Here is a 9,709-nt window from a genome sequence, read left to right as displayed (position 1 = left end):
TTTTTAAATACAATTCTCCCACACATGCTCCTCCAGCTGTAACCCCCACCATACACGTTTCTCACGTGATACCATTAGGATCACCAGTCACCTGGACCATACCTCACCAACGATGCCCATTGCCTTCACCACATCCTCACTGTAAGATTTCTTAAATGTTCCTAAACATAATCCATCTCCCACGGACCCTAGAGTTTCCAAAAAGAAAGGCTCTCATTTCTAGCTCACTGTGAACTAGGAGCCTATTATACTCATTTCCTCACAGTTGGCTCCACCTTCAGAGTACTCCTGCCTTGACCGTGTGTCTAGGGAGTCCTCACCTTCCAGTGTGTGGCTGTTTCAGATCATCTCCCCTTGTACTTTCAAGACGTTGCTGACAAAACTTAGCGAATAGATAGATTCTCTCAGGACTTGCTCCCTAGGTGCCCTTCAAAGTTTGGCTTCATGTAATAAATCATCGCACTGGGTGAGTGACCTCTCCTCACTGCTGACAGAATGGGAATCCCTTCCGAGTTTTTGGGCTTACTCCAGTTTTCTCAGCATGTTTTCAAATGATTCCTGACTCCTGCTTGTCCTCCCTTTCTTGCCAGAAGGCAGCTGCTTCTGAGCAATTACCCTCTGGTTGCCAAGGATACCCCTTGGCAATGGTATGTTTATCACCCACAGTGAATGTCCTAATCCTCTCAGGAAATGCTGTCCTAGAGACCGTAAAATTATCAGTATGTATTATGTTAAGTTATATTATTATTTTAAAACTAGTATTTTATACTTTCAAATGGTCTTCCCATTCCTTAGTCTTCTTCTAGATTAGGAATTTGTAGTGACTTTTTATTTGTATTTTAATAAATAATGCTTGCCTGAAGATTACAATGTAAAGCAGCCACACTATCAGTCATACAGCCCAGGCAGTGGTGGCACACATCTTTAATTCCAGGATTTGGGAAATAGAGGCAGAATAATCTCTGGGATTTCAAGTCTATCCTGGGCTACCCAGTATGGATCCAGAAACAGATCCAGGTGGTGGTGGTTCACACCTTTAATCTCAGAGTTTGGGAGCCACATACCTTTAATCCCAGCACTAGAGTGGTGGAGACAGGAGCGATATGGCTGAGCTTTTATTTTAAAACAAGTATTTTATACATTCAAACTGTCTCCTCATTCCTTATTCTTCCTGTACGTTAGGAATTATTTTCAGATGCACCAGCATCTGGTATCCAGTTACAGAATCGTCAGAACACCATTATATTTTTCCCAGGGCCACAGTGGCTGCATCTTCCAAGTGCCATAAAAATCAGCAAAGAAAAACCAAAGGTGTCAAAAAACCACCTCTGTGCTCTTGGGGGGGGGAGGAGCTTGGGAAATACAAACTGATGGCTGCTCAATGCCTCATTTCCCAGTACAAGTCCTCACTCAAGTGACTTTTTTTTTTTTTTTTTCATATCACAAGTGAAGATGCATGCGCTCACATGGCTAATACACACTGAAATACAGACACAAAGGCATGTCCTCTTTTAGATTCATGAGAGAAAGGACATGAATGAAGTCTAGAAGGGTAGATTCTAGCTCTACTCTCTCAACTAGCTGACCCTTCCTTTCATGGGATCCCAGGCCCCTTAACACATAGCAGAGCTCTTCATATCACAGTGTCTTGGTTTTTTTTTTGTTTGTTTGTTTGTTTTTGGGTTTTTTTTTTTGACTCTGAGGATCCTAATGAGTCAGAAATTCTCTGGTTGTGGAGGAGACTCAAACTCAGTGGTACACTACCACAAATGCAGCCCGAGTTAGCAGTGGCAATGATCGCCTCTCAAGTTGGGATTGTTTCTTTTGCTGTATTTTGAACTTAGGTTCAAGAATCCCTGACTCAGGCAAAGGATGGCATATCAATGCTGGTACAAATGGCTATGGGTGTTTAATGACATGTGAATACACATAGCCCTTTGGCTCTGAGATGCAGCTTCATGCTCCTCCATCACACCTTGCTATCTCTAATCCTTGCAGATCTCTAAGACCTCTGGGAAAGGTCTGGCTGCCCTCCTGGAATAGTGACAATTTTGCCCGGACTTGTCTTTGCCCCCAAGCAAGAAAAACACCTGATCCCACAAGACTCTCATCAACACAGACAAAGAATATTCAAAGGTTTGACTACCCACAGCTTGTCAGATGTTACATGTCTTTTATCTTTGCCCAACACCATTACTTCAGATGTTTGGCTGTTGTGAATCCCATTTATTATTTGTATGATGACAGTGTACGCATGGACACACCAGTCTTCATCTTGTTTCCCATGTAGAACTGTCCGAATCAGTAGGGAAATGAACACTTACCCAGTTATGTGTGTTCAGGGTGTTCATTTCATTTTGGAAGGCGTTGATATCAGGCTGTCTTCTGGTCTAAGTCATTCCATATTGTTGCAAAATAATGCTCTTTCAGACTTTGCTTTGCCCCCAACAGACTCCATCTTAAAAGCAACTTTTGATCGTATCTGAGAATGGAGTTTGCCTGTCTGTCTGGAAGACGCTACTAGAAAGGAGAGTATGGCAACGGTTGGTTTGGGAAAGCAGCTAATACAAAATCAGCCTTTTAAAATGAGCTTTATTAAGTGAAAGGATCTTGTAACTTTGGGAGCCATAACCAGCCTTTGAGATGTGAGAATGTCACACAGGGAGAATATGTTGTACTTGAGACCTCAAGATGAGACCGTAATGGGAAAGAAGCTTCCCCTTAGAAGCCAGGGAGGAGCTTTATTAAGAGGAATATCTTACAGTAAGAGAATGATAGCCACCATAGACAGGGTGTGTTGGGTAGTTTTTGCCCCCTTGACACAATTAGAGTCACCTGGGAAGATGGAATCTCAAACAAATTGCTTCCATCAGATTGTCTTGTGGCCAAGTCTTGATTGCTGACCAATAAAGGAGACCCCATCCCACCATGGAAGATACGATCTTTATACATGTGGATCTGGGCTGAATAAGACAGGTAGCTCAGCAAGTAAGGGGAAGGAAGTCAATCAGCGGCTTTCCTCTATGGTCTCTGCTTCACTCCTTACCTTCAGATTCCTGCCTTGACTTACCTCAGTGATGATCTGTAACCTGTAAATAAACCCTTTTCTTGCTGTTTGGTTTTGGTCATGTTGTTACTATAACCTTAGAGAACCAAACTAGAGCAGGATGACAGAGTATGGTGGATAAAATGGAGACTGCCTCACCATGTCGTGGACCCAGGTTTCCTCTGTTCTGTGGGCCCTCTCAAGTCCCTCTTCTAGCTCCTTTCCATTTCTTTGTTTCAACCTGGGAACCCAGTGGCCACACCAGGCTGAAATCAGGTAGGTGATGTGTATTTCATTGAGTACAAAAAATCTTGCCAGTGCCTAACTAGAAATTTCACCCCTATTGGTAACTGGAAGGTACTCTGCTTGCTACCAGAGGTGAAAAGTAAGTACCAACTGTTATGATTTGGTCGGTGAGGGACAGACAGTGCATGAGAGACAGACTCACAACCCAGATAGAACTTATGTGGGGTGTTTTATTGGGGGGAATAAAAGGGGTAGTGAGAGAGAACGGGAGCACAGAGCAGCCTTGTGAAGAGAAAGGAGCAGGAGGGAGAGAGAGAGAAAAAGCAAGCAAGACAGAGAGATGCAGAGAGGGTGAAGAGGTCAGTGAAAATGAATGTACAAAATCCCCAAATCTATGGGACACTATTAGAGCAGGACCAAGAGGAAAGTTCATAGCACTACGTGCCTACATAAAGTAGTTGGAGAAATCTCACTTAACTGGCAACTTAACAGCACACCTGAAAGTTCTAGAGTAAGAAGAAATAAAGGCACCCTGGAGGAGTAGACACCAGGAAACAATCAAATTGAGGGTTGAAGTCAATAAAATAGAAACTAAGAAAACTATACAAAGAATCAATGAAACAAAGAGTTGATTCTTTGAGAAAATCAACAAAAGAGACAGACCCTTATGAAACTAACCAAAAGGCAGAGAGAGACTATCTAAATCAACAAAATCAGCAATGAAAAGAGGGACATAATAACAGACACTGAGGAAATTCAGAGAATCATCAGGTCACACTTCAAAAACCCATACTCCACAAAACTGGAAAATAAGAAATAGACAATTTTCTGGATAGGTACCACATACAAATAGTTTCTTACTGCCTCTCTATCCCTCTGTCTATCTCTCTGTCTCTCTTTCCCTCTGTCTCTCTGTCTCTTTATATCTCTCTCTATCCTTCTGTCTCTCTGTCTCTCTATCTCTCTTTCTCCATGCCTCTGCCTATGTCTCTGTCTCTCCATTTCTCTGTCTCCCTATCCCTCTCTTTGTGTCTCACACACATCTGTATCATCTCTCTTGTTAAATCGAGATTCCACATGATTGAGAACATGCAACATGTTATAGACTTTTATTTTGACCTTTAAGATCCAAAGCGATGATTTGTCAACCATAGTTTACCTTGGTAAATGTCAGCTACTGTGCTACTAAAATGTCTTTGGGATTTCTAAGGTATGTAGAATTATTTTTTGCCTTGAAATTTGGAGGGTGTGTTTGCTACATGAGTTTTGAATTTTGGCCTTTGTGTTATTTTACCCTTCCTTCTCTTGATAGCCTCTCATTGATGTAAGCATTTCTTGAGGCCACAGGATGCCTGACCCCAATAGTTTTTCTCATCTAATTTTCATCTTTAGATGAGAAATAGAAAATAAGAAAGTCAGCCTTATGTAGATTATAATCAAGAGAGACCATTTAGACCATGAATTTAGGTATTTTCTCAATATTTGTGGTATCTTATTTGTTCATTTGATTATTGGTTGTGTTTTGTCTAGCAAAATTTTGGAAAACCTCTCCCCACCAAAAAATCAGCTGTTGTTCTTTATAGTAATGTTTCAATCTGCTTGGGGAAGTCCCAGATCTGAGATTGCCCCATGCTGGTGTTTATCTTGGGATAATCCTTAGAGATTTTTGAAAACCTAAGTGTGTAAAATAGTTTTTTAAAAATGTTGATGGATTTCATGAATTTCTCAGCCAAACAGGGCATTCTCTCACAAGTAACATTAACAAAGGAAACAATCATTTCTCTTCATAGCAAAACTGCAGACTTTTTGACAGATCATTTTTTATTTATTATTGCCTTGGGTCTTTGGTCATTTGTCAAACATTCACAATTACTGTACAATGAAGTGGCATTCCAAGGGGCAGCCTGGTATATTTATGGATTTTAAATACATAGACTGATATAGTTTATTCAACTCTATGGAGATGGTATTAATTTTCCCACTTATTATCAGAGAAAGAAGATAAACATATATAGAGAAGTTTGGTCACAGATGGACAAGGATGAAGCCCTAAGCACCTAACCCCTGAGCCCACATCTGGGACACTTTTATCCTCGTAGTTAGAGGCATTAGGGATCCGCTATCAGACCCCCCACTATCTGACACTGTTGTGTCTGTTAGGTTTTCTTCATTTTGAACAGTTTATACAGGCCACTAACTGACCAAAATAAACCATAGAAGTTTTGGAGGACAAGATCTTCACCAACCCCGCATCAGACAGAGGTCTGATCTCCAAATATACAAAGAGCTCAAGAAATTGGTCATCAAAAGAACAAATAATCCAATAAAGATGGAGTACAGACATAAACATAATTCTCAACAGAAGAATCTAAAATACTGAAATATTTGTATTTCAAATCTAAAATCTAAAAAGTGCTGAGTAGTACTCTAATATGTATATATTCCATACTTTCTTCATCCATTCTTCCATTGAAGGGCATCTAGGTTGTTTCCAGGTTCTGGCTATTACAAATAATGCTGCTATGAACATAGTTGAGCATATACTTTTGTTGTATGATAGGGCATCTCTTGGGTATATTCCCAAGAGAGGTATTGCTGGGTGCAGAGGTAGGTTGATCCCGAATTTCCTGAGAAACCGCCATACGGCTTTCCAAAGTGTTTACACAAGTTTGCATTCCCACCAGCAATGGATGAGTGTACCCCTTTCTCCACAACCTCTCCAGCAAAGGCTATCATTGGTGTTTTTTTATTTTAGCCATTCTGACAGTGCTTTGTGGATGCTCACCTTACTAGACCTGGATGGAGGTGGAGGGTCCTTGGACTTCCCACAGGGCAGGGAACCCTGATTGCTCTTTGGGCTGATGAGGGAGGGGGACTTGATCGGGGGAGGGAAATGGGAGGCGGTGGCGGGGAGGAGGCAGAAATATTTAATAAATAAATAAATTAAAAAAAATAAAATCTAAAAAGTGTCTGAAATACACTTAAGGAAATGTTCAACATCCTTACTCATCAGAGAAATGCAAATCAAAACAACTCTGAGATTTCATCCTACACCTGTAAGAATGGCCGAGACCAAAAACACTGATGACAACTTATGCTGGAGAGGTTATGGGATAAAGGGAACACTTCTGCATTGCTGGTGGGAATGCAAACTGGTACAGCTCCTTTGGATGTCAGTATGGAGATTTCTCAGAAAATTAGGAAACAGCCTTCCTCAAGACCCAATAATACCAATATATCCAAAGGATATTCAATCGTGCCACAAGGATATGTGTTCAACTATGTTCATAGCAGCTTTGTTTGTCATAGCCAGAACCCAGAAACAACCTCAATGCCCCTCGACAGATAAAGAAAATGTGGTACATTTACACAATGGAGTACTACACAGCAGAAAAAAATGACACCTTGAATTTTGCAGGCAAATGAATGGAGGTAGAAAACATCATTTTGAGTGAGGTAACCCAGACCCAGAAAGACAATTATCACATGTACTCACTCATAAGTGTTTTTTAAACATAAAGCAAAGAAAATCAGCCTACAAATCACAATCCCTGAGAACATAGACAACAATGAGAACCCTAAGATCTCTCTCTCTCATATATATATATATATATAATCTACATGGGAAGTAGAAAAAGACAAGATCTCCTGAGTAAATTGGGAGCATGGGGACCATGGGATGAAGGGGAAGGGAGAGGCAGGGAGGGGAAGCAGAGAAAAATGTAGAGTTCAATAAAAATCAATAAAATTTTTTAAAAAAGGAGTTTTGGAGGACTGAGGACCAGATAGAGAGACAGAAGACAGGAAGTAGTACAGTGGAGTTTAGAGAGGTCTCAGCTTTTTTCGGCTCAAGGAACTGGAGAAAGAGAGAGACCCTGGTTGCTTGTCTGCAGCTTCTCTGATCATTCAGGTTCTTACCCTGATATCAGACTCCTCAGTGTTTATTGATAAAGAATAATTAGATAAATGCTTCAAGATGAGGAGGCTACAATGACAAAGGTAGACATAGAAAACATAGATCTCAAGTTCAGTTCACAAAATATATTGCAGTGTGACAACAGCAGCCAGAAATGGCACTGGACAATGCTGGTATGAGGAACAAAATGGCCAGTGATGTAAAAGAGGCACGGAGTCCACAGCACTGTGTTTATAGTGATAGGAGGAACGGTGTCACACTGACACTTGCAATGTTATAACCATGGGGCTAGGAAGAATGCATGTCTGGGTCCTTCTTCTCCATATGACTAGTTCTTTCCTGTCCTTCAGAATTGTTTCTCAATGTCAGTTCATTCAAGAAGCCTTCCTTGACTCTGAATAGCCTGTTTCTTCTCTATCAGAATCACAACTTTATCACATCAAACAGAAACTTTCAGTGCCTGATTTACCATCACTAAGACAGCAGATACCTGAAGACAGGGATTGATGCCCTGTCATTGCAAACTTTCTATGTTCAACCCTGAGTCTAGCACTTAGGGGTGGCTGGACAGGCAAACGGATGGATGGGTGGATGGATGGACAGATGAATGGATGGATGGATGAATAGATGTTGGGTGCGTGGATCAATGTGTGTGTATGGATGGATGGAATACTGCTAGATTGTTAAATGAAAATGGAACAATGTAAGCTTGGAATTAAAACGTGGAACTCCAAACCTGCAAGAGTGAAACTAGCTTGTGCTACAAGGATGTGGGCAGAAAAGTAGCAGGTGACAACCGCTGGAAATAACGATGATTTGAGAGGACCTTTCACATCGGGAATCAGTTAGACCCAGGTTTTCAGGGAGAACGGAAAGCACCTGAAACCAGGAGAACAGTAAGAGATGCAGCCAAATCTGTTATGTGAAGGATGCTAATTAGGAAAATGGAATTTCTTACCTTCAGTCAGAAATTTCATTATTGTAAATTAATTTGTCAATTCTTAATTAACAATATTAATGAGCAAGGATTTAATCTTGTGGTGCCTGTGCTGTCAACATTTCTCTTACTAAAAGAGCCCATATGTATCAGGTAATGTTGTCTTGAAGGTTTTGTCACTTTCCATACCAAAAACCTCATAATTTTGAAGCGAAAACTAAAGATTATTTGGCTTCTCCCTAAGGCCCATGATGAGCTACAAGCAAATGTTCAGACACAGTAAGGAACATCATGACCAAATTCTAGTAAAGGTTTTCTTACAAAGCCACATATATGAGTAGACAAAGATTCAGTTGTTCGCTAGAAGTAAGTTTTAAAATAAAGTTTTTATTAATTATTTGAGAATTTAAAACATGCCTACAATGTATGTTGGTCATGTTTATCCCCACTTCCTTCCCTTAATACTTCCCAGACCCACACTCCCGTCCTCTAGCCCCTCCTAACTTACACCTCACTTATTATAACCTGAGTTCAATTTCTCTTGCCCATATATAAATGGGTGTAGGACCATCCCCTGGAGCATGATTAACCTATCAGCATCCTCCTCTTTAAAGATAATTAACTTTCTTTCTCCCAGAATCCATCAACTGTCAATAACTCTTCAGCTAGGGATTGGGACTTGTGAACTTCTCTGCCCTTGAGGCTGGAGTATTTATTGACTTACTCTTAATGCTAGATATAGTTTTTAAATGATATATTAATCTACAAAATATTCCAATATTATGAGAAATAATTTCATGCTTGATATGTAATTAATAACAAAATAAAAACACTACAAATTATAAGATTTCTTTTGACAATAGTATATTTCTATTTTAACTGCTATGAGCCAGTTCTATAACAATACTTTTGTGCTAAATTAGCAAGAAATAACCTCTGACTGTTTTTCCTTAAAAGCATAGAATGACATAAGCATCATAAACATCATCATTAAATGCGAGAATCAAATTAATATTTTGTTGTGAGTTTTCTATCTTTAATTTACAGAACTTGATGTTGATTAGAAAAGTAATTGAAATGAGTACAAAATTAATAAGATAATATTATTGAGAGATTTGGTAGGGAGGAAATATAAAGTCAGATATTAACCAGATGGGCTTCTGTTCTTAACTTTATAGAGAGTGTGTGTTAAATATTCAACATCTCAGGAAAGTAATGGATGACATTGAGAAGAAGAAATTTTGAGTTTGAAAACAAGCCACATCATTACAAATAAATCACCTTCGAGCTTTGTTTGCACCTTGAAATGGATTATTAAGAACCTCCTAACTTCATGCATAATTGAAAAAGATGTTGACTTATGGATTTTCATTTTCTATATTGCTCTACAGTTTGAAGTCATTTTCTCTTTTCTAGAAAGAGTGTAGCCCTGAGGATAAAAAGCCTAATAAATAGACAAACACAGTAAAGCAAAGATGAACAAAGAAAGCAATTTGCCTCCTCTTCATACTTGTGAAATAAACTCAGTTAATGATTGTGAGGGCTATGATGAACGCTGGGAAAG

Source organism: Chionomys nivalis, chromosome 24 (assembly GCF_950005125.1).
Source record: "Chionomys nivalis chromosome 24, mChiNiv1.1, whole genome shotgun sequence".
Taxonomy (NCBI): Eukaryota; Metazoa; Chordata; class Mammalia; order Rodentia; family Cricetidae; genus Chionomys; species Chionomys nivalis.
The sequence above is the reverse complement of the archived record's forward strand: the minus strand, read 5'-3'. Positions refer to the sequence as shown.